This window comes from Heterocephalus glaber, unplaced genomic scaffold, assembly GCF_053883595.1.
Source record: "Heterocephalus glaber isolate CG9 unplaced genomic scaffold, H.glaber_assembly_v1.0 deba00000071, whole genome shotgun sequence".
Lineage (NCBI taxonomy): Eukaryota > Metazoa > Chordata > Mammalia > Rodentia > Bathyergidae > Heterocephalus > Heterocephalus glaber.
The window spans coordinates 4,825,173-4,846,825 of NW_028258137.1; the positions used below are offsets into that span (position 1 = coordinate 4,825,173).

Below are 21,653 nucleotides of genomic sequence, written 5' to 3' on the forward strand. Positions count from 1 at the left end.
TCATGAAATTCCTAAGGTGCTCTTTGTCATCAAAGTATCTTATTTCTCCATCAGTTTTGAAAGATAGTTTTGTAGGGTATATCAATCTGGGTTGGAGACTGTTTTCCTTTAGGGCTTGGAATACATCACTCCAAGCTCTTCTTGCCTTGAGGGTTTGTGTTGAGAAGTCTGCTGTGATTCTGATGGGTTTTCCTTTCTATATGATTTGTTTATTTTCTCTAACTGCTTGTAGAACTTTGTTCTTCTGTTGGGTTTCTAGAATCTTAACAATTATATGCCTATGTGTAGATTTGTTTTGATCAAGGCTATTTGGAGTCCTATATGCCTCACTTATCTGTATGTCAAGTTCTTTCCCCCTGCTTGGGAAGTTTTCTGCCATTACTTATGTGAAAAGTTTTTTATGTCATCTGCACTCTCTCCTGTTTCTCTGTTGACTCCAATCCGTCTTATGTTATTCTTCTTTGCATTGTCTAGCAGCTACTAGATTGATTTCTTGTGCTTCCTTACAATTTTAAAGCAATTTTTCTTTTCCTGGTCACTAATTGCAATCTTATCTTCTATATCTGAAATTCTGTCCTCACATTGGCTCATTCTGCTGTGTAGACTTTCAATGGAGTTTTTATTCTCCTGGAAATCTGCTTGCATGTATTTTATGGATTCTATTTGTTCCCTATGTTGAGATTCTATCATGTTCCTCAGCTCCTCTCTAGATTTATTAATCATGTCTTGCACTATGAGCACAATCTCTACTTTTATCTGAGAAATTATTTCTGATTTCATTTTTCCAGATCCTCTTTTGTTGCCAGTTCAGGGAGTCCAGGTGGTTGAGTATCAGAGTGTTCCATCTCATTTCCCTTAGGGACTGCTGTATGTGATCTGGAAGTTTGGTTTTGAGACTTGTTTAGGTGTCTTCTCATTTTGATGGGGGGGGGGCTTGCTATTGGCACCCACGTGGTTTGCCTCCTCTGGGCTGGGAGTGGTGGAACGGTGGCCCTGAAGCCCCTTCCTCTGAGCTGGGAGTGGTGGAACGGCAGCCCGGAAGACCCTTCCTCTGGGTTGGGAGCGGTGGAATGGCCCATGGTGGAAGTATTTTTACCACTGAAATTGGCAAACACTACAAATCAAGGCTAGATTTATATTTAGATGATTGTCTATATTTTAAAAAGTGATGAAGAAAATGTTAATGCAAATAAAACTTAAAAGTGATCTTGTAAGGATTATGTCATGAATAGCACAAACTAGTGAAAAACTATTCTTCAGGTTATCAGAAATTATTATCTAATTCAGCAAATGTGTGCTTCATGGTGCCACTGATGAAGGAGCAATGGTAGGACTTCTTATCTTTGTTTCATTTTGTCTTATGTAACATTACATCACCTTACATCTTTGTAAACATAAATGAAAATATTAACCCACATCTATGTCAGATATAAGCTTGTTAACTGGGACTCATAGTTGGCTACAGATAAAAGAGACTGGCAAAAATCAACAAAAGCATTCTGTGAGAAATCAGCTGCCATATACATACAATTTAAAGAATATTTCTATTTTATTATTATGTATAAATTATACACTATACCTGTCCTTTATATCAATAACATTTACAATAAGCTGACTTGTGTTTGCACATATTTTCCCCAAAGAACTAATTGTCAAAGATTTACCATCATACTTCACGATATCACTCATCATTATAAGGATTGCATTTTGAAAAAACTGTAAGGAAAATATTAAATGATTAAACACCACATAGCCTGATAGGTTTTCCCTGGCTCCCTGTATTTCTTCTTTTTCAAAAATCCCACAGTGGCTCTCTAAGCTGGACTGGCTCAGTGAGAGGAGCAGCTTGAAGCTATGTGGCCCCGCCACACAGGTGCGTTTCAAGGCCCAATCCCCCTCCCCCCACCCTGTGCGCCTCTGGCCTTCTGGCTTTTCTGCTACCTGGTAGCACACTACAGAGGCACAGGAGATTATAAAGACCCTTGTCCTGAGCGCCCCAAGATAGAGCAGAAGTTAGTAACAGAAAGAGGGCTTCTCAGGCTCCTCAATGAAAACTGAAGCTCAGCGGAAAAGTACAGAGAATCTCTACAATAAAGGCACATCAGACCACTGTACTTGTTCTGCTGCTGGCTTGCTGAGACTCATTGACTCATATATGCACATGGATTCCTACGTTGCCTACTGTGACAGCGGAGTCATACCCTGAAGGAGGCCCATAATTTCTAGTGCTATTTGCAAAAAGGAAAAAAAATTTTTTTTCTCCTATTTTCAAGTCTTAATTTTTACTCTCTCTTTACTCTTCAAAGTTTTACTTTTCTTTCTTTTCTTTCTTTTATCTTTGTTTTCCCTCTCTCACACTCATTCTTTTGCTGTCCCACATTGCTCCTCATCTCCCCATTTGTTCCTTTCTGCACTGAATTCGGATTTCTTCCTTATTGTTTTTTTCTTCTCTTTTTCCTTCTCTTGATTATCATTTGGTTTAAAGGAAAGTAAATTTGGTATCTAGCCTCCCTTTTGCTGTTAGGTGATTCTATTCACATCTTTGTTCTTTCATTCTGCCATTTTCTCTTGCCTTTAACAACTTCTTAGAGTTTGTGTGATCTTTCTGTGTCTTCTAGCCTCACCGCTAATCTTACCTGTTCTTTCTACCTTTCCCTCCATCCCCAACTCTTTTTAACTCCCCACCTGAAGGGGAAAGATGCTATATTGAAGAGTTTATTCATTATAAACTTATGTTAGGTTGGTCCTCAGTTTTAATTTAACTCACATAGTTAAAACTGATAGATTAATAACTACCACAAATTGACATTTTCTAAGCTGTTCTTGATGCTATGGTATTGCTGACTATGTTTTTTGGGCTAACATGTTGTGATTAATTTAATTAGTTTTCCTTCCTGGTATAAGGAAAATAAAATAGCCAAACACAAACTATATCTAGAAGACACCTCTGAAAAGCAATCATTCCACAAGGGTTCTAAACACAAGCAATAAAGATACCTACATTAAGCAATTTTGAAATATCAACCCAGAAATTAAACCAAGGACAGTACCAAAAACAAAAATGAGAAGACACTTAAGCAAGGCACAAATGCAGGCTTCTACACCACAAAAAGGAAATTCTGGGGGAAATGAGGTGGAAAAGTCTGACAAGCAACCACTTGGACACTCTGAACTGATAGCACAGGAAGTAACAAAGCAGATGCATGAGGCTCTAGAAAAATTCAAAGCACAAATAATCTCCCAGATAAATATAGACATGGTGAGCAGAATGAAAGACATGATTAGAAGCTCAAGAGCAGAAACAGATAAGAAAACAGATGAGATCAGAAACATGCTGGAAGCCATGAATGCCCAGCATAAGAAGAAATGGAAAACATGATCACCCAACATAAGAAAGAAATAGAATCCATGAAACAGATTCAAACAGATATTCAAGACATTAAAAACTCCATTGAAAGCATGCAGAGCAGACTAAGAGAATCTGAAGACAGAATATCAGATATAGAAGACAGGATTGCAGTTAAGGACCATGAAAACAGATTTCTTAAAGATAGTAAGGGACCATGAGAAATCAATCCAATAGCTGCTAGATGATGCAAAGAAGAATAACATAAGACTCAGAGGAGTCCACAAAAAAACAGGAGAAAGTACAATTGACAGAAAAAAACTGTTCTTAGAAGTAATAGTAGAAAACTTCACAGACAGAGGTGAAGAATTGGACATACAGATAATTGAGGCATATAGAACTCCAACCAGCCATGACCAAAAAAAATCTACACCTAGACATACAATAGTCAAGATCCCAGAAACCCAACAGAAGAACAAAATTCTACAGGCAGTTAGAGAAAAGAAACAAATCACCTACAAAGGAAAGCCCATCAGAATCACTGCAGATTTCTCAACACAAACCCTCAAATCAAGGAGAGCCTGGAGTGAAGTATTTCAAGCCCTAAAAGAAAATATCTTCCAACCTAGACTGTTGTATTCTGCAAAATTATCTTTCAAAATTGATGGGGAAATTAGATACTTTCACGACAAAGAACACCTGACAAACTTCCTGAGCACCAAACCAGCACTCCAAACAATTCAAAGCAATATCCTAGAAAAAGACAATGAAGGTCACAACTCCATGAGGCCCAGCAGAGAGAAGGCACCATGCAAGGTAAGACACTAAAGTGAAAGGGGGGAAAATAAGAAATAAAAGAGCCAACAACAGTAAAACATCATGACAAGGATGAGTCAATATCTCTCAATTATAACTATCAATGTTAATGGCCTCAATTCACCAATCAAAAGAAGTAGACTGGCAGAATGGAGTAGGAAGCAAAACCCAGCAATATGCTGTATACAAGAAACACACCTAACTCAAAAGGAAATTCATAGACTGAAAGTAAAAGGATGGAAAACAGTTTTCCACGTGACAGGAGCCCAGAAAAAAGCAAGGGTAGCAATCTAATTTGCAGACAAAGTAGATTTCAAACCAAAACTAATTAAGAGAGATAAAGATGGTCACTTCATCCTTGTGAAAGGAACAATCCAAGAGGAAGAGATGACAATCCTAAATATTTATGCACCAAATACGAATGCCTCCAACTACACAAAACAAATATTAATAGACACGAAAAACCAAATAATCACTAATACAATTGTATGGGGGACCTCCACATCCCTCTATCACAAGTAGACAGATCATCTAAGAAAGAAAATTAACAATGAAATTCTAGAACTGAACCAAGCTATTGAACAAATGGACTTAATAGATGTTTACAGAGTGTTCCACCCCACAAAATCAGAATACACATTCTTTTCAGCTGCACACAGGTCATTCTCCAAAATAGATCACATGCTAGCTCATAGGACATATCCAAGTAAATGTAAAAGAATTGAAGTTACCCCCGTATATTATCAGACCATAGTGCAATACAATTGGAGATCAATAACATAAGAAACTGCAAAACTCCCACAAATACATGGAAATTGAACAACACCCTCCTGAACAACCAATGGGTGACAGAGGAAATTAAAGAAGAAATTAGACAGTTTCTACAAGTAAATGATAATGCCAGTACAACATACAGGAATCTGTGGGACACAATGAAAGCAGTTCTATGCAGGAAATTCATAGAAGTGATTGCAGATATTAGGACAACAGAGAGAACTCAGTTAAATAACCTAATGCAGAACCTCAAGCTCCTAGAAAAAGAAGAGCATAACAAACCCAATGCTTGTACAAGAAAGGAAATTATAAAGATCTGAGCAGAAATCAATTCAATGGAGACTAAGAGAATGATGCAAAAACATCAATGAATTGAAGAGTTGGTTTTTTGAAAGAATAAATAAAATTGATAAACCTTTAGTCAACCTTATCAACAAATGGAAAGAAAAAGCTCAAGTCCATGCAATTAAGAATGAAAAAGGTGAAGCTACAACAAATCCAGCAGAAATTCGGACAATCATCGACACCTACTTTGAGAACGTGTACTCTAATAAAATGGAAAACACAGAAGAAATGGACAGATTCCTAGATACATACGAATTGCCAAAGTTAAATGAAGAAGATATAGAAATTCTAAACACTCCAATAACAATGAGTGAAATTGAAAATGTAATAAAAAACTTACCAACAAAGAAAAGCCCAGGTCCTGATGGCTTCACTGCAGAATTCTACAAGACATTTAAAGAAGAACTATTGCCATTACTCTTTAAACTCATCAAGGAAATTGAAAGGGAAACAAAGCTTACAAATTCATTCCTGGAAGCAAGTGTTACTTTGATCCCAAAACCAGGAAAAGACCCAACCCAAAAAGAGAACTACAGACCAATCTCCCTAATGAACATAGATGCAAAAATCCTCAACAAGATACTGGCAAACAGAATACAGAGGGTCATCAAGAAGATCATACACCCTGACCAAGTCGGATTTATCCCAGGGATGAAAGGATGGTTCAACATTCATAAATCAATAAATGTAATACACTATATTAACAGAGTCAAGGACAAAAACCACATGATCATCTCAATAGATGCAGAAAAAGCATTTTACAAAATCCAACATCCATTCATGATAAAAATGCTACAGAAAATTTGAATAGAAGGGCTTTATCTCAGGCTGATTAAGGCTATCTATGAAAAACCAACAGCCAACATCATACTAAATCATCAAAAACTGAAAACGTTCATGCCAAAATCAGGAAGAAGACAAGGTTGCCCACTATCACACTCCTGTTCAATATTGTTCTGGAAACATTAGCCATAGCAATTAGAAAAGAGAAATAAATAAAAGGAATAAAGATAGGGAAGGAAGAAGTGAAACTGTCATTATTTGCTGATGATATGATACTTTCCATAGAAGATCCAAAAAACTCAGTCAAAAGTCTGCTAGACCTAATTGACAGATTCAGTAGAGTAGATGGATACAAGGTCAACACTCAAAAAACAATAGCCTTCTTATATGCAAATAACAAACCCATTGAGAGAGAAATTCGGGAAATAATTCCTTTTACAATAGCATCTAAAAAAATGAAATGTCTAGGAATCAACCTAACAAAGGAAGCAAAAGACCTCTACACTGAAAACTACAGCTCTCTGAAAAAAGGAGATCAAAGAGGATATAAGAAAATGGAAACATATCCCTTGTTCCTGGGTAGGAAGAAACAATATAGTGAAAATGGCCATACTTCCAAAACTACTATATAGATTCAATGCAATGCCTATTGAAATTCCAACAATATACTTCCCAGAACTAGAGAAAACAATCCAAAAATTCATTTGGAAGCAGAAGAAACCTAGAATATCAAAAGTAATTCTAGGCAACAGAGACATGGCTGGGGGCATCACAATCCCCAACTTGAAACTATACCACAAAGCTACTGTGATAAAAACAGCATGGTACTGGCAAGGAAACAGACCCGAAGATCAGTGGAATAGATTAGAAGATGCAGAAACAACTCCAGACATACTCAGCCACCTCATCTTTGACAAAGGAGTCAACCACCCTCATTGGAGGAAAGATAGCCTATTTAATAAATGGTGTTGGAAAAACCAGACCTCAACCTGCCAAAGATTAAAACTAGACCCATACCTATCACCGTGCACTAAACTAAGATCAAAGTGGATTAAAGATCTAAATATTAAAACAGAAACACTAAACTTCCTGGAAGATAAGTTAGGTAGAACTCTTGATGACACTGGCATAGGAAAAGACTTTATGAACAAATCTTCAGTAGCACAGGAGCTAGCACAAAGAATCAACAACTGGGATCTCATCGTATTAAAAAGCTTCTGCACTGCAAGAGAAACTACCAACAGAGCTAAAAGACAACCTACAATGTGGGAAGAAATATTTAGCAGTTGTACCTCAGACAAAGGTCTACTATCAAGAATATATAAAGAACTGAAAAAAATCAGACCCTCCAAATTCAAAGACCCAATTCAAAAATGGGCATCCAAAATGAACAGACATTTCTCAGACAATGAAGTTAAAACAGCAATTAAATATATGAAAAAATGTTCAACATCACTGGTCATTTGAGAGATGCAGATGAAAACAACACTGAGATTCCACCTCACCCCACAAAGATTGGCTGCTATCAAGAAATCAACAAATAACAAATGATGGTGGGGTGCGGAGAGAAAGGAACCCTTCTCCATTGTTGGTGGGAACGTAGAGTGGTGCAACCACTGTGGAAATCAGTATGGAGATGCCTCAAAGAACTAGGACTAGAGGTCCCATTTGACCCAGCTATTCCCCTACTGAGAATCCTCCCCGAAGAATTAAAAGAATCATACCACAGAGATATATGTGCACCTATATTTATAGTGGCACAATTTGTAATAGCTAAAATTTGGAAACAGTCCAAGTGCCCATCGACTGGAAACTGGATAAAGAAGATGTGGTTTTTCTATAAAATAGAGTACCACTTAGCCATAAAGAATGAGAAACTGGAGACATTTATAGCTAAATGAATGCATATTGAGGCCATACTCTTAAGTGAAATAAATAGGACACACATGTGTAAATACCAAATAGTTTCTCTAGTGTGAGAAACTGAAAGTGTAAATAAGGATGAAAACGATTAAAATTAATAATTGATAATTTGAAATATGAAAAGGTCCAAGGGTTAAGGGATGGTGGGAGGGGAAGGGAAAGGGAAGAAGGGAAAGGAAAAATTATGAGAAAAAGAAAAAAATGGAATCAAACTCTGTGTAAATAGGGAAGGGTGGAGGAGGTAAAGGGTGTACAGGTAATGGGAGAAAAAATAAAAACTAAGATACATCATGTTCTGGTACAAACACCCAATGATAAATGTAAATGTATTTTACACTTAAAATGTACCAATAAATATATATATATAAATAAAATAAATCCCACAGCATCTATCACATAGCCCTTCATCAGAATCGTTTGTCCTTGATGCAGGGACAGTATCCAGCCCTTTCTTGTAGACTGCTACCTCTAACAGAGTAGCTGCTTAGCACATGAATGACTATCAGCTGGAGAATCAGAATGAGGAGAGGGGACCAGACAAAGGCCCAGACAGGAGATTCATACAGGGAAATGTGGGCAGAGATTCCTCAAAATGCTTGCTGGGGACTCCAGGGGATCAGCAGCAAGTGAACATTTAACTGTTACTCTGCAGCTGAGCTCATTCTCTTTACAGACTGATTTCATCAACAGAATTCTCAGCTCTTGGACTGTGAACATGTACACGGATATTTACACGGACTTTGTTTCTTCTACCTGCTTTCTTGTTTAACTCTCATTTTCAGGGTCTAAAAGTCACTCTATAAATGAAGATATAATCTCATGTTCTTGACAGGAACAGGTCCTGGCCCCTGGTAGGCTTTCCTTATCTCTCGTGGATGGGTAAACTAAAACAGCACAGTAGGAATACTCCTCTTGCCCTCTGCCTGCAGCAGCCAATCTGGATAACCATGACAGGGCATAGAGATAGGCTTAGAAATACATTCTTATAGCAAAAAAATAATGTCTTCATTTTTCCAAGTGAAAGCATTTTTCTCAGCACGGGGTGCAGTATCGTGCAAGGCTTTAGCCTGGCCTCAAACACTGGTCTTGCTGAGAATCAGCCACTGGCCATTAGCAAAAGAATTGATCTTAGTGAACCTCAGTTTCCTCATCTATAAAATGGGGATTAAAACAGCACTGTGACATTCACTTGTTACAAGGATTACATGTGGGCTGTGAAAGGAAAGCATATGTGGACGCACAGACTTGCACATGGATGCTAATAACAGCTTTCAGTGTAATACTCAAATACTGGAAATAAGCCAACTATATAGCAATATGTGAGTGGACAGACAAATTATGGTATAATCACATAAGAAATACTACTCAGCCACAAAAAGGAGTAAGCTGTTGATATATACCACATCATACATAAATCTTAATATAACTAAAACCAGTCCTCTCCCCAAAGTACATACTGTATGAGTTCATTTTCCTAACATTCCATAGAAAATGAAAATATAGAAAACAGAATGGAAACTAGTTCTAGGAAAAGAACTGGGGGTTAGGAGAAAAGGGAATGAAAGGACAAGAGAGACACAAGAAAACTTTTATGGGTAATGAATGTGTTTACTATCTTGATTGTGGTCATGGTTTCAAAAGTAATCAAATTATATACTTTAAACATGTGAAGTTTAATAAATGCCAGTTATACCTTGTGGTGGTTAAGCTTAACTGTGCCAACTTGATTAGCTTGGGAGTTGCTGGGGGGCTACTAAAACATGCTTCTGGGCGTGTCAGGATGGATAAAGAGGCATGACCTTAGGCACCATATGTGGTCCCTTATCCTTCCTCTTTGGCACTGTTCCCCCACTCTCCTTCTGGGTCACCATGAACTAATCATCTTTGCTCTGCCACATCTTTCCTCCGTGATGTTTCTGCCTTGTAGCCAGCTGACCAAGGACTGAATACTGTGAGCCAAATTAAACCTCCCCTCCTTTGAATTGTGGCTGTCAAGTATTGTGTCTCAGTGATAGGAAAGCTGACTAACACATACCTCGCTAAATAATAGAGCCAATAATGGATTGCTAAATAATGGATCACTAATAATGAAATAATGAATGGATCCAAAGCATTTAGAACAGTGTTTGGTATGTAATGAAAGGTCAATAAATGATGGTTGTTGTGATGGAGATGATGAAGCTGACGATTGTAACAACATTCCTGCTGCTATCACCCTTGGGGCAGGGGAGATACTGCTTCTTGTTTATATTCTTAGAACATAAACACTCCCTTTGCTCCCTCCACTCCTCACTTTGACCAAGGCAACGCACAGTTGCCACTTCCACAATACCATGGAAATCATTCCCTTCCCTGACAGCCACTATCCTCTGTAGCTTCAAATCTTTCTCTTCACCATACACCAATTGAGAGCCTTAACCTTGGGCTCAGGCAGATGTAAGATGACATTTGCTTTATTTCTAACTTGGACAAGACTCAGTTTTCCAGTCTATAAACTGGGAATGATAATAATAGTGATACAGTGAGCACACTTAGAAGAGGCAGTGTAGGCAAGGCAGCAAGGTCTGTGGAATAAGCATTCAGCCCACAGTACTTCCATGCCTTGTGTCCCAGCCCTGTAGATGGGTTGTTCAGAGAATGCTTGGCAGCACCCTCTCCTCTTCCTGGACTCTGCACAAAATGAGGCATGGATTAAGGTGTGGCAGATGGAAGCCCGAAGACCACTCCTATTCCTAAAGGTGCCTAACTTGAAGAATGTGACCTACAGTGAAAGGAAAACTGATTCATAGTACTAAACCTCTAAATATGACAGATTTATCCATGTATTAATGGCAACATTAAACTTGGGCAGCCTCCCAACATAAGGGCACAAGGGGAATGTTTTGTGCTGGGAAAAGAATACAGGAGTTTTACTTCTCTGGACAGCTCACCCCCCACACACAAACACACACATCAACAAAAGAGGAGGATTTTTGAATATGGAATGTCAAGTTTTTACTCCTAAACTCTTATGGAATATAATTCTCTTCTCCCTCACCATTCAGTGCTATCGAGGAAGCAGAGAAGCAGAGAGTTCAGGGCATCACACTAATTGAGTTCTCCTTCCATAAAAGGACCATGTAAGAAAACATCAGAAGTAGAGAATAAACATTTCCCCACTAAAATAGAATTCTCATTCGTGATTCTCTTAAGAAGTACCACTTTTCTAACTACATCTTAAGTATAAAGGCTGAGCACACAGAAAAACTGAGTAAAGTACTGACATCATCATTCCAGAAGTCAACATGGAAGAGAAGAACTTCCTATGGGCGGCAGACTCTTAAAGGCACTGTCTGAACTCCTCCAGAGTTACAGGACTCAGCACACCTCAAATCATCTCCCTACCCAGGTTGTAACCACAGCACAGTGGACCGAGGACCCACTACCCAGGACTCTGGGATCAGTACTGAGCAAGAAGATGTCGTCTTCCAGATGGAATGCATCTTGGCCATAGGCTACACAAACTCCCTTTTAAAACCCTTTCCCATATATTCTAGCATCCAAAACTTACCCACGTAATTCCCCTTCACAGGGAATTCCCCACCAAACTATTAATGACCTAAGAAGTATCATTGGAAAACAAAACTACAAATGAAGTTAATAAATCAAACAAGTTTAATCACTCTCGGTATCCTGAATGGGCCTGCCTGTGGTCAGAACTACATGCCACCTGTGAAACGATCGAGGCTTATTTGTGTGTGCATAGCAGCACTCATACTCTTTTCAACTTCAACCAAAGCCCTCAGGTATTGTATTCACATCAACTGCTGTCAAGCCAGAGATTCCAAATCTGCTACTTGCTCCTCTGATTTTTTTAGTTAGAATTCCAGAATTCTATTTCACTCTATTACTCATCTTTTTTATAATAGCCAACATGAGGAGAAAAAGACAAGCAGTCAGCTGGCTGATCTGGTACAAATTTTGGATTGATTCTCTGAGCTTCTGGTTTCTCATCTATAAAATTAGAATAACGATACCAATATCATGAAATTTTTTTGAGAATAAAATGAGTCCATGCATGGAAATGGCTTAGTTGAATGCCTGACTTGAAGAAGCAAATAAACAAATATTAATTCCCATTATTACTATGTTAAATGCATAGATACTATCATGAGAGGACATAAGTAAGAAGTATGACAGTAGATAGAACTATGATTTGAGATGAATTCTTTTAAAAACCTCAGAAATTACTTGCAAGGTGTATGTGTAAAACCATTAATATTCTAAAGTTTTAGCTATTTTACCTGCATTTAGTGGATGGATGCTGCATGCCATTATGCCCTTTTGAATTGAGTGATTTGCAGATGCCATAGGAAAACAAGTTATTTGTTAAATGTCAAGGTCAACTGTTTAAACCCAACCCACCTTCTTCAGGAGCATCTACCATTTTCCATGCTGCCACAAAATCATTGTCAGCAGTTCTATGGTCAAGTTCTTCAATGGTCAGGGACAGAATTCTCATGAAATTGCAAACATGAACTCCATAAGAAAATCACTGACTCCTCACCTACTTTGACCCTAAGTTATTTTTTTATTCATATTTGTAGAAATCTTTCTTTTCCAGTGTAACTCTCTCTAGCTAGAGAAAATAGAACCTAATAGCTAATCTCTCTGTTCCCTCTTTGTGTTTCTCTAAACATTGCTGTGAGGCCCTTTCTTGTTCAGATTTAGCCTTATGGTCAGGCCCTGACACCTTCTGGAGAATAGCCTTTTTAGTATATTGATGTGCTAATCAGTTACAACCAATCACCTCTTGGTACCCACACCCTTGGCTGTGTAGCTTTACAGGGCCCTCTCACACTGGCCTCTGGGCAGAGGGCAGAGCATTCTGCTTGACCTTCTCTCGCAGCGCAGCCATGAATTGTGCTTTGTTTAATGGGATATTAGTGAGCCTAATGCAAGATCCTGTACTTCAGCAACTGTCACATGCACGTTTCTCAGCTAGCCCCCTGGAGGATAAGAGGCATTCCAGTTTTCCCTGCCAAGACTATCTTATCAACTCTCAGCCATGCAATCTCCAGACAGGTGAGCAAAGCCAAATGAAATGAGCAGAGCCGATTGGTCCACCTGTAGCCAACCCAAGACACACATGGCACTCAAAATCAACAAAGCCTATCCAGAGTCAGCTAAACTCCACAGATCTGCAGGCTAACCAAATGTTGCTACTATATGCCAATGATGCTTCTTGGATGTTTATCACTCAGTAATATCTGTGGCAACAGGTAAGTAATACAGCCTCCCTTAATGAAGGAACCTCCAAGAACTGTGTCTGGGAGACTTGAGAATGAGATAAGACTTCCTCCATTCCTATCAGCCAGCCCTCACTAATGCTGTATGTAGTAAAGAAAGCTTGATGAGAGACACTCATGGTCCCGTATGAGTGGCTGACATCTGGATAAAAGTCTCATAACCTCAGTCCATGAGCAATAGAAGCTTAATAATTTCCTTGAACATAAAAACACTATCAAATTCTGCAGTAGACACAATCAATGGTCACAGAGACACTAATATTCAGTTTGACACTAATACACTCAAAATGGATGACTTGTCTCTTCTCTGTCACCCAGAACAATTTTACCATCATAAGCACGCTTTTGAAATATGAAAACTTGGGAGAATTACAAGTTTCTGTGCAGCCTGGATTTTTTTTCTTTTGCAGAGAGCTATTTTAAATACCCCAAAACTTGTGTGGGAGTGCCAATCGGCCACATTTAATTGGCCAGATTGTTAGCCTCGGCAATGCAGCACTCTTTGGAAAATTAAACATAGACATGATTGTTACTTTGCTCTGTTATTGTGGCCACAGAATGGCAAACCAATCTGTTCAAACCAAAAATCCAGCCGCTCAATTATCTGTCAGGCTTACACAGCTAAATACTCTATAAGCAGAATTTTTTTCACACTTAGCTGACGCATATTTTGTTCGAATATATTGCTTACTTGGCATTGTATATAGCCAAGACTCAAGATCTTCCTAACAGCCTATCAATTCTTAGGATAAGGTGGATCTTACACAGATAGACCCTAGTTCATTCACACATGCACTGGCTTGGCCTACAAGCTTTTATTACACACCTACAGTATGCTGGAAATTGTGTGAGGTGCTAGGAAGACTGAAAAGTAACAATTAGTTAAATAGCAAGCCAAAGGCTATGATCAGAGTAGGAACCAGATTTCCCACTCTAAAGCAATGGCTGTCAACCAAGGGCAATTTTGACCTCCCTTATAAGGGGACATTTGCCAATATCTGGAAATATTTTAAATAATCATTACAGGGGGCAGGCACTATTGAAATTTAGTAGGTAGAGGTCAGGCATACTATTGTACGAGGCACACAATGGCACATACTACAAAGGTGTACAAAGGTGTACAAAGCCCAAAACAACAAGGTGCAGAGGTTGAGAATCTATGCTTTAAGAGTCATGTAGTAGTGAACTAATTTCTTTAATAGCAAACTTTCTGTCATATCCATCAATGTATCTTTTGCTGCAGCACAGGATCAAGCATAGGCAATAGGTGCTCCAGAAAAGTTGAATGGATGGATAGATGGATGGATCCCATACCCTACAGATGTGCACACAGGGCATTAAATTAATTGTTCAGGCCAATTAAACAGATAGGCATATTTTATACTACAGTTTAGGTGGTTCCAAGGAGGAAATGTTCTGGTAATTTTGATATGAATGAATCTCACAGGACTTAGTGATAAATTTGGAGGCCGAGAAGATCCTAGAGCTCTGACCTTAACCTCTTTCCTAGTTCCTCCTATAAGTCAGATAAGATGTGGCAGGCTGTTCCTGAAAACCTTTCTGGCCTGAAATGAAAATATTCTGTCTTCTTTTAATTTTTAACCCCCCAAAATGAGAGTGAATTCGTCATTCCTAACATTCTGTAGATTCATTTGGCCAGTTATTCTACTTTGGGCCTGAACTCATCCCTAGTAATGTACAATCTGTTTTAGATGTTAATTTTTAATGGTGTGATTTTGGCTTGTCCTTCAAATGAGTTGAATAGAAACACTGATTTATTTTTATTTCTTTCATCAATGCCAGGGAACAGAATACATTACTCAAGAATATGTTCTCTTGCCTTTGCCTCCTCTACTATAAGAGATTATGAAGACAAATGTCCAAGGGTTATTCATCTCTCTAGTAAACTGGCTGTGCACCCCAATTATGAATAGGCACTATGCTGATACCACAGCAGGAGCCATCTCAAGGCTAGTAGGATCCTGTGCCTGTCTTTGGGAAGCCACAGTAAGAATAAGCTCTGTGGTGAGATGCTAGTAGCTGCACCTGGTGTTTAGGATAGAAGCCCAAGTAGGATGCTGACAAACACTGATGTGTATCTATCTTCTGTTGGCTCATACGGTCTTTGGAATAGAGACCAGATCTTACACAAATATATTTCTCCAATTCATCTTAAATTTTATTTCTTATTAGAAATCCTCCAAAGAAAATTATGTCTTGGAGCAAGTATTTGAAAAGCCTTTCCTCTTAAAGATTCAGATGAAATGTGTGAGCTCTGCTAACAGGTCCATCCAGCTGGGTTCAGCTGTCCGATTGTCTGCCTGGCCCCCTGAGACTGTGCTGTACTTAAATAGTAAAAGGCTTGGAAATCCACCAAATAAATATCATCACAACATCTCTGATGAGCCAGACAGTCTTGGTCAAAGTTAAAAGAGGCGAAAAGAAAAATTCCCTTGTTTGTTGCACAAATACCTACTATGCCAGGCACAATGCCAGACAGAGATGACACCAAGAACCAGGCAAACACATTTGCTGCTTTCAAGTTGCTTCCAGTCCACTATGGGAGAAGGGTAGAGGTTTGTTTTGGTTTTGAGCCACCCTTTCTTTCTGTAATTCTTTAAAATCAAGAGAGAGATACAGACTTCTTTGACCATGTCTTTCCTTTCTTCTTTTTTGGCTACTTTTACATCTTTACCTTTTCTCCAAATTTCATCCTTGAAAAAGCACAAATACGAAGTCTGGAGGTATACTGTTGCCTATGTTAGCTCATGAGTCACTATCAATCAAGGTCAAGATTCTCTGAGATTTTCTTGTTTCTTCTTGTACTCATTGCCTCGTGTTACAAAATGGGCTGCAGTAATTCTAGGCATCATGCCATAGGATAGAGAAAGAAAAAAGAAAGAGAGAGAGAGAGAGAGAGAGAGAGGAAGCAAAGGCTGATCATCTATTTCATTTGAATCTGACCCATTCGATGGAAAAGGCTTTTGAAAAGCCTGATCCTACAGGTTTTGCCTAATATCTAGTTGCCCAGGTCCCTAATGGATACATGGATGCCTCTACCTAGAAGGTGATATAGAGGAAAGGAGTGTGGATGGGAGTCAAGTTTGGTCAAGCAAAAGATCTATCAAGCAGTCCATCTGAAAAACTTTGCTGAAGAATCAGGTTTATAAAGAAAGTCTTTGGAAGATTCCTTCCATATTGACTGACTAAATTTAGGTACTACTGAAATGTAAGCAGTTTTGGAAATCAAGATTTTAGGAAACTACAAATACTTTGAATGGTTTCCATTTTTATAATTAATGGTAATTTTATTCATTCTATGGGATAAATTTAATTACTACCTCATTTTATAGACAAAGAAACTAGAATACAGACAGGTGAAGTAATTAGTCTAAGGTCACAGAGCTAGGAAAGGCAGGTTTCTCTGTCCTTTACTTTGCCCTTGAGCATGAGCGTGTGCAGTAAAACTTACTAGAATATGACATGTTTACATACACACCAAAAATTGGTGGACAAGAGGGGTTAACCCCTCTTGGGATTAGCTGTTGGACACATTTCAAGAGTAAATGAGCATTGTACAAAGATTTCTGGGGTGGCTGAAAGGCCTTTTTATTCATTCTCTCACTTAAGAACGAGCACCTGCTAGATTCCATCCTACGCTGAAGATACAGATGAAAAGACAGGTTCCTTTGTGGATGAGGTCATTGGCTAGATATGTAAATGAGCAAGTGTTCATGTAGAGGGTGACATGCTGTGAGAAAGGGACGTACAAGATCTCATGTGAGACCCTGGAGGTTTTTTCACCCTGGTCTTCAGAAAATGAAGCCTGGGGTGAAGATTAAGGAGAAACAGATTGTATGGGATATACAAATCCAGAGGTTAAGGGTGAGGGGGAAAGAGAAGTGAATGCAATGCTGTACTGCACTGGCCAGAGCCTCTGAAAGCCATCACAGACTGGGATCAGCAAATATGACCACCAAAGTTGTCCACATCCTAGTCTTCAGAAACTGTGAATATATAACTTTACATAGTGAATAGATTTTGCACATGTGGCTAAGGTAAGTGTCTTGAGATGGGAAGATTGTCATAGATTAGCCAGATGTGCCCAAAGGCATCACAAGTGTTCCTATAAGAGGGAGGCAGGAGGGTCAGAATCAGTTAAAGAAATGCGATAACAAAAGCAAATGGATGGAACCATGTAAGGAAGAGGCCCTCAGTCAAAGAATGCAGGCAGCCTCTAGAAGCAATGAAGGCAAAGAGTTTCCAAAAGCTCTGCTGGTTCACTTTATGTATCTGTCCTCCACAACTATAAGAGAATAAATTTGTCTTGCTTTAAGCCACTAAGTGTGTTGTAATTTGTAATGCAGCAGTAGGACTCTGATAAAAGATCTCTTAGCAGGGTTGTTCACTGGGAACCCAAGATTTTTCTAGGAAGACTATGGCAGGGAGCTCATGGAGGAGGAAAAAGCATGCATTTATTACTCTGGTCACCTCGAAATGTCTAGTGCTTCCCATTTGTCATTTCACAGTGAGCTTACTCCTCCCTCCTCCAAATTTCACCTTCTAGTCCCTGGAAGCCTCTCAGGAATCTGCTTCCCATGACCCATAGTACGTTCGGCACATCAAGAAGTAGAAGAATAATCAGTGTGGGTGAGGGGCTGACTAGAGGAGAAAACAAAGGAGAAGTAGTGAAGGATATCTGGAAAGTGCCAAAGTTATATCCAATTCCAAGGGTGATTAGCTCTCCTTAGGGAGAAAGTCATCCAAATGCTTATCTAGCGCTTTCTGTACACCAGGTGTCATCTTCAGGGGGCAAGTTCTGTCTTCACCTATCATCCAATTTCTAGTTCTTTGGGTAAACATATTTTCTTAGGAAACTACATTTCTAAACCCCAGCCATGTCCTGCAGTGGGTTGAATTCAGGAGTGGGCACTTATTTCAGGAAACATGGCCTAGACTTAGAGCATAAAATCCCCTCATACCCTATTGGCCAGCACAGGCACAGTCCCCAGTCTGGCCAATCAGAACTTTGTATATCTCTGGCCACAGGGATTGGCATAGGGTAGATCACCAAACCCAGTCAATTCAGTGGGCCTCAGTTCTGAAACATGTTAGAACTATTAGGAAATATTTTTATCCTTCTTGTCTTGAAATTTCCTGGGCCACCACATGGAAAGGGCTTACCTGAGTATGAAGCCAGTATGCAGGGGAGAAAAGGAGAAACCCAAAGCTTTCAGCCTTCTGAACCCAGCAGAACTTGAATAAGAATAAACTTTATATTTACATGATGGAATACACTTCCTTTTGTAACTTAAGTCAGCTTCAGGGGTATTTCTCCTTTGAAAGAGTCCCAATATGGTGCTTTCTCAGAGATACATCTTAACTCACTGCCAACAGAGATCCTTTTTGTTAGGGATTTAGATACTGCAGAGACAAGTAGAAAAGAAAGCCAGTGACAAGTCTGAGACAGTGGTCCAGACTTCTGGAAAGACTTACAAGTCCTCCCAGAGTTTCTTGATGCAGTATCCTCTGCATCTGCACCCCTCCCTAACAGTCCTGAGTGCCCTCAACAGATGCCCTTGGGAAGTTGTTATTTGCTCAGCCACACCACCAAGCAGCATAAAATCCATTTCTTGGGGTGTGAACAACTTGACTGAAGATTGGAGGGATGTCTGACCTGTCTGAACTGGCTGGCCTCCCGTGCTGTGATGCCAGTGATTACATGTGACCGATTCCAGCCCCTGGGAAATGGGGAATTGCTGCCAATTGTCAAGGATAGGTCTGGCCCAGGCTGACTCCAACCTACATACAGCTGCAGCATAAAAGCATAGGATAGCCCCTGTTCTAAACCAAGATGCACCTATTAGCAATGAAGAAAAGACCATTTCCAGGGCAGTAATTGCATAATATACGAATGTAACAAAAGGGAGACTCCCAAGCTCTATTACTTTGAAAGGTCTGCCAATGTTTTCATTACAGTCCATTTTCTGCAGTTATTTGTCTTCATCCGTGATGCTGATCTGGCAGCTGGGCTCAGAACCCCTGGTGCAGCCCAGGAAAACTGTGCAGAGTTTAATGTCATTGGAATTTTTTGGCTACCATCATGTTGAGGATTTCCAAACTGTGAATTAGATCCAAGTTTGGGTTTTATGGTGTTTTGTGGCAGTTATTATTCTGAACATCCTCAGTATTATAACTGAAAATCGTGCTTCTTTGATATGTTGAACAATCTGAGACCAGGAACAAAGGGAAGACAGTCTTTTTTCACATTCTTCAAAGGGACATTTTTTGGGGGCAAAGGGATAATTTATAGTTTAGATCTATGAATAAAGTGTATGCTTCTTTTCAAGTAAAAAAAAATGACACACAAGCTCAGATACTGACTTAAAAGTTATCTGCTAGCTTCTCTTCCTCCATGGTCCTCACATGATCCCAGTTCCCAGTCACGGGGGCAGGTTCTATGTCCTCCTGAGGAAAGTGGGTTGGGGTCTGCAACACCCCCCACCATGCCCAACACAGGTCATCTGTTTCCCTGGAAAGTGGAAAGAGAGGCCCAGATCCTATAACTTGACACAGGAAAGCTAAGTCCAAAAGGAAACTGTAAGAACAGCTACCACATTGGCCAGTGCCCAAACTGGAGGCTGATATCCAATGCATATCAGGATTCCAGTTCAGACACAAGGACCAATCCCGAACCCAGCATCCGTCTCTGGATTCAGATGAGGAGGGGTGGAAGGTGGGAAATGAACCTGCGAAAGTTCCCTGGGTATTTCTTTTCATGGCCCTCCTGAGCACTAAGAGCAGAAGACCTATGAGGCTAGTTCACAGGCTGTCTCCTTTAAGTCAAAGACCTGTCCATATGCCCTAGAGGTCCCACATCACTGACTTTACCCTCATCATACCCAACATCCATCACCATTGATCCTTTCATCATCAACCTCATCGATAGCATTTGTGGCAGACTGCACCAAGGTGGGCCTAGACTGTGTGCTTCTGGAAAAGCTCCCAGCCCATCCTCATGGCAAGCTCCTGCACACGGACTGTGGTCATCCCCACTGACCACTGAAAAGACTGAAGAACGAAAGGGAAAAGCAACATGGCCAAGGCTACCAAGTAGGAAAGCCAGGCAGTCTGTCCTGGACCACCATAGGATACTCCCCAGCAGCTACCCAGTCAGAGGCTGGGCTCCCAAGTCAGAGGTGCACTTGTACATTCAGAGTTGTGCTTGTTCCCTCTCTTTGCTCTGAAGACTTGCACTTGCCCAGCTTTGAATCGGGCTCCTGGCTCCATTTCAGAATTGGTTACTGGGGTCTGCTCTAATCTTCCTCTCCTGTGAATCATAATGCTTTGATTTTATATTTATGACCAACTATTTAAAGTACTTCTTGAGTGTCTGACCACAGCTCAGTTCTCCATTATTGCGATAATCATGTCTCTTTGTATTCAGAAAGCAGCACAGACTAGGAAATGCAAGCCTGCTTTTTGGTTGAGCAGTTGTGTTTTGGGGGTGTTTCTCCCCTGCTATAAATGTGTTACACTGAAACATATTTCTATCCATCTGCAGTCACGCCATATTGCAGGTAACTGTGAACAAAACAAGCAATAAAACTGCAAAGGGACTGCTGCTTTGTCATACAAGTCCACTCAGTTACCTGTGCTGACGGTGTGGGCTTCTCTTCAAGGATCTTCATGACTTGCTGGGCACCACTTGTAACCTGGAGACACACAGGAAAGCCAAAAAGAGGTAAGAAAAAGCTGCTGAGAGGTGCTTTTCAAAGTGTCAAGGTCTGAGGAGCAGAGCCATAACACAGCTTTCTCCTCTGACATAGCCTCTGAATGATCCCCATTTTAAGGATGTGCATCTTGCAGAATGAATGATGAACACCACTCTGTCCAGTATAGTGGACATTTGTTAGGGTTGTCATTACTCTTCTTGTCTTTCCTTGTGATTCTGGAGGAGCTGTCAGTAGGCAAGGAGGCACCTCATCTCCTCACCCCCTTGGTGGTAGGGGTGTGGACTGCCAGAGACCTGGAAGTCTGGAAAGTGCCAATAGACTGACACTCTGCCCCTGCCACACAGGTTTCTAAGCTGCCAGGGTGCAAGTTTGGGCTGCTGAGGGCCATGATGTCTGTCTTCTCAGGGGACTGAGAGTTAAGAACCCTGATGTCTCTGCAGAAGCCCTGGGTCCAATCATGCCTGAAGGCAAAAGTGTATCTTTCTCCATTATGTGAGCCAATACAGGCTCTTTTAAAGATAAGTTATTTTTAACAGGTTCTACCATGTGGTATTGAAAGCATTTTATTACTTTTTCTATATCTCCCTCTCTGTTCTTCTCAGCACCCTCACACTTAACATGCACTAAAATAAATCAAGGATC

General features: G+C 39.9%; 1 protein-coding gene across 1 annotated transcript in view; it reads right to left on the reverse strand.

Annotated features, from left to right (window-relative positions):
- Cdh13 (cadherin 13) overlaps window positions 1-20,975 on the reverse strand; it is a 1,170,900-nt gene extending 1,149,925 nt beyond the window's left edge. The window contains exon 1 of the mRNA XM_087208695.1: window positions 20,928-20,975. The gene's annotated coding sequence lies outside the window, so the exon portion shown is untranslated. The remainder of the gene's footprint in view (window positions 1-20,927) is intronic.
- Between the last annotated feature and the right edge of the window lie 678 nt (window positions 20,976-21,653).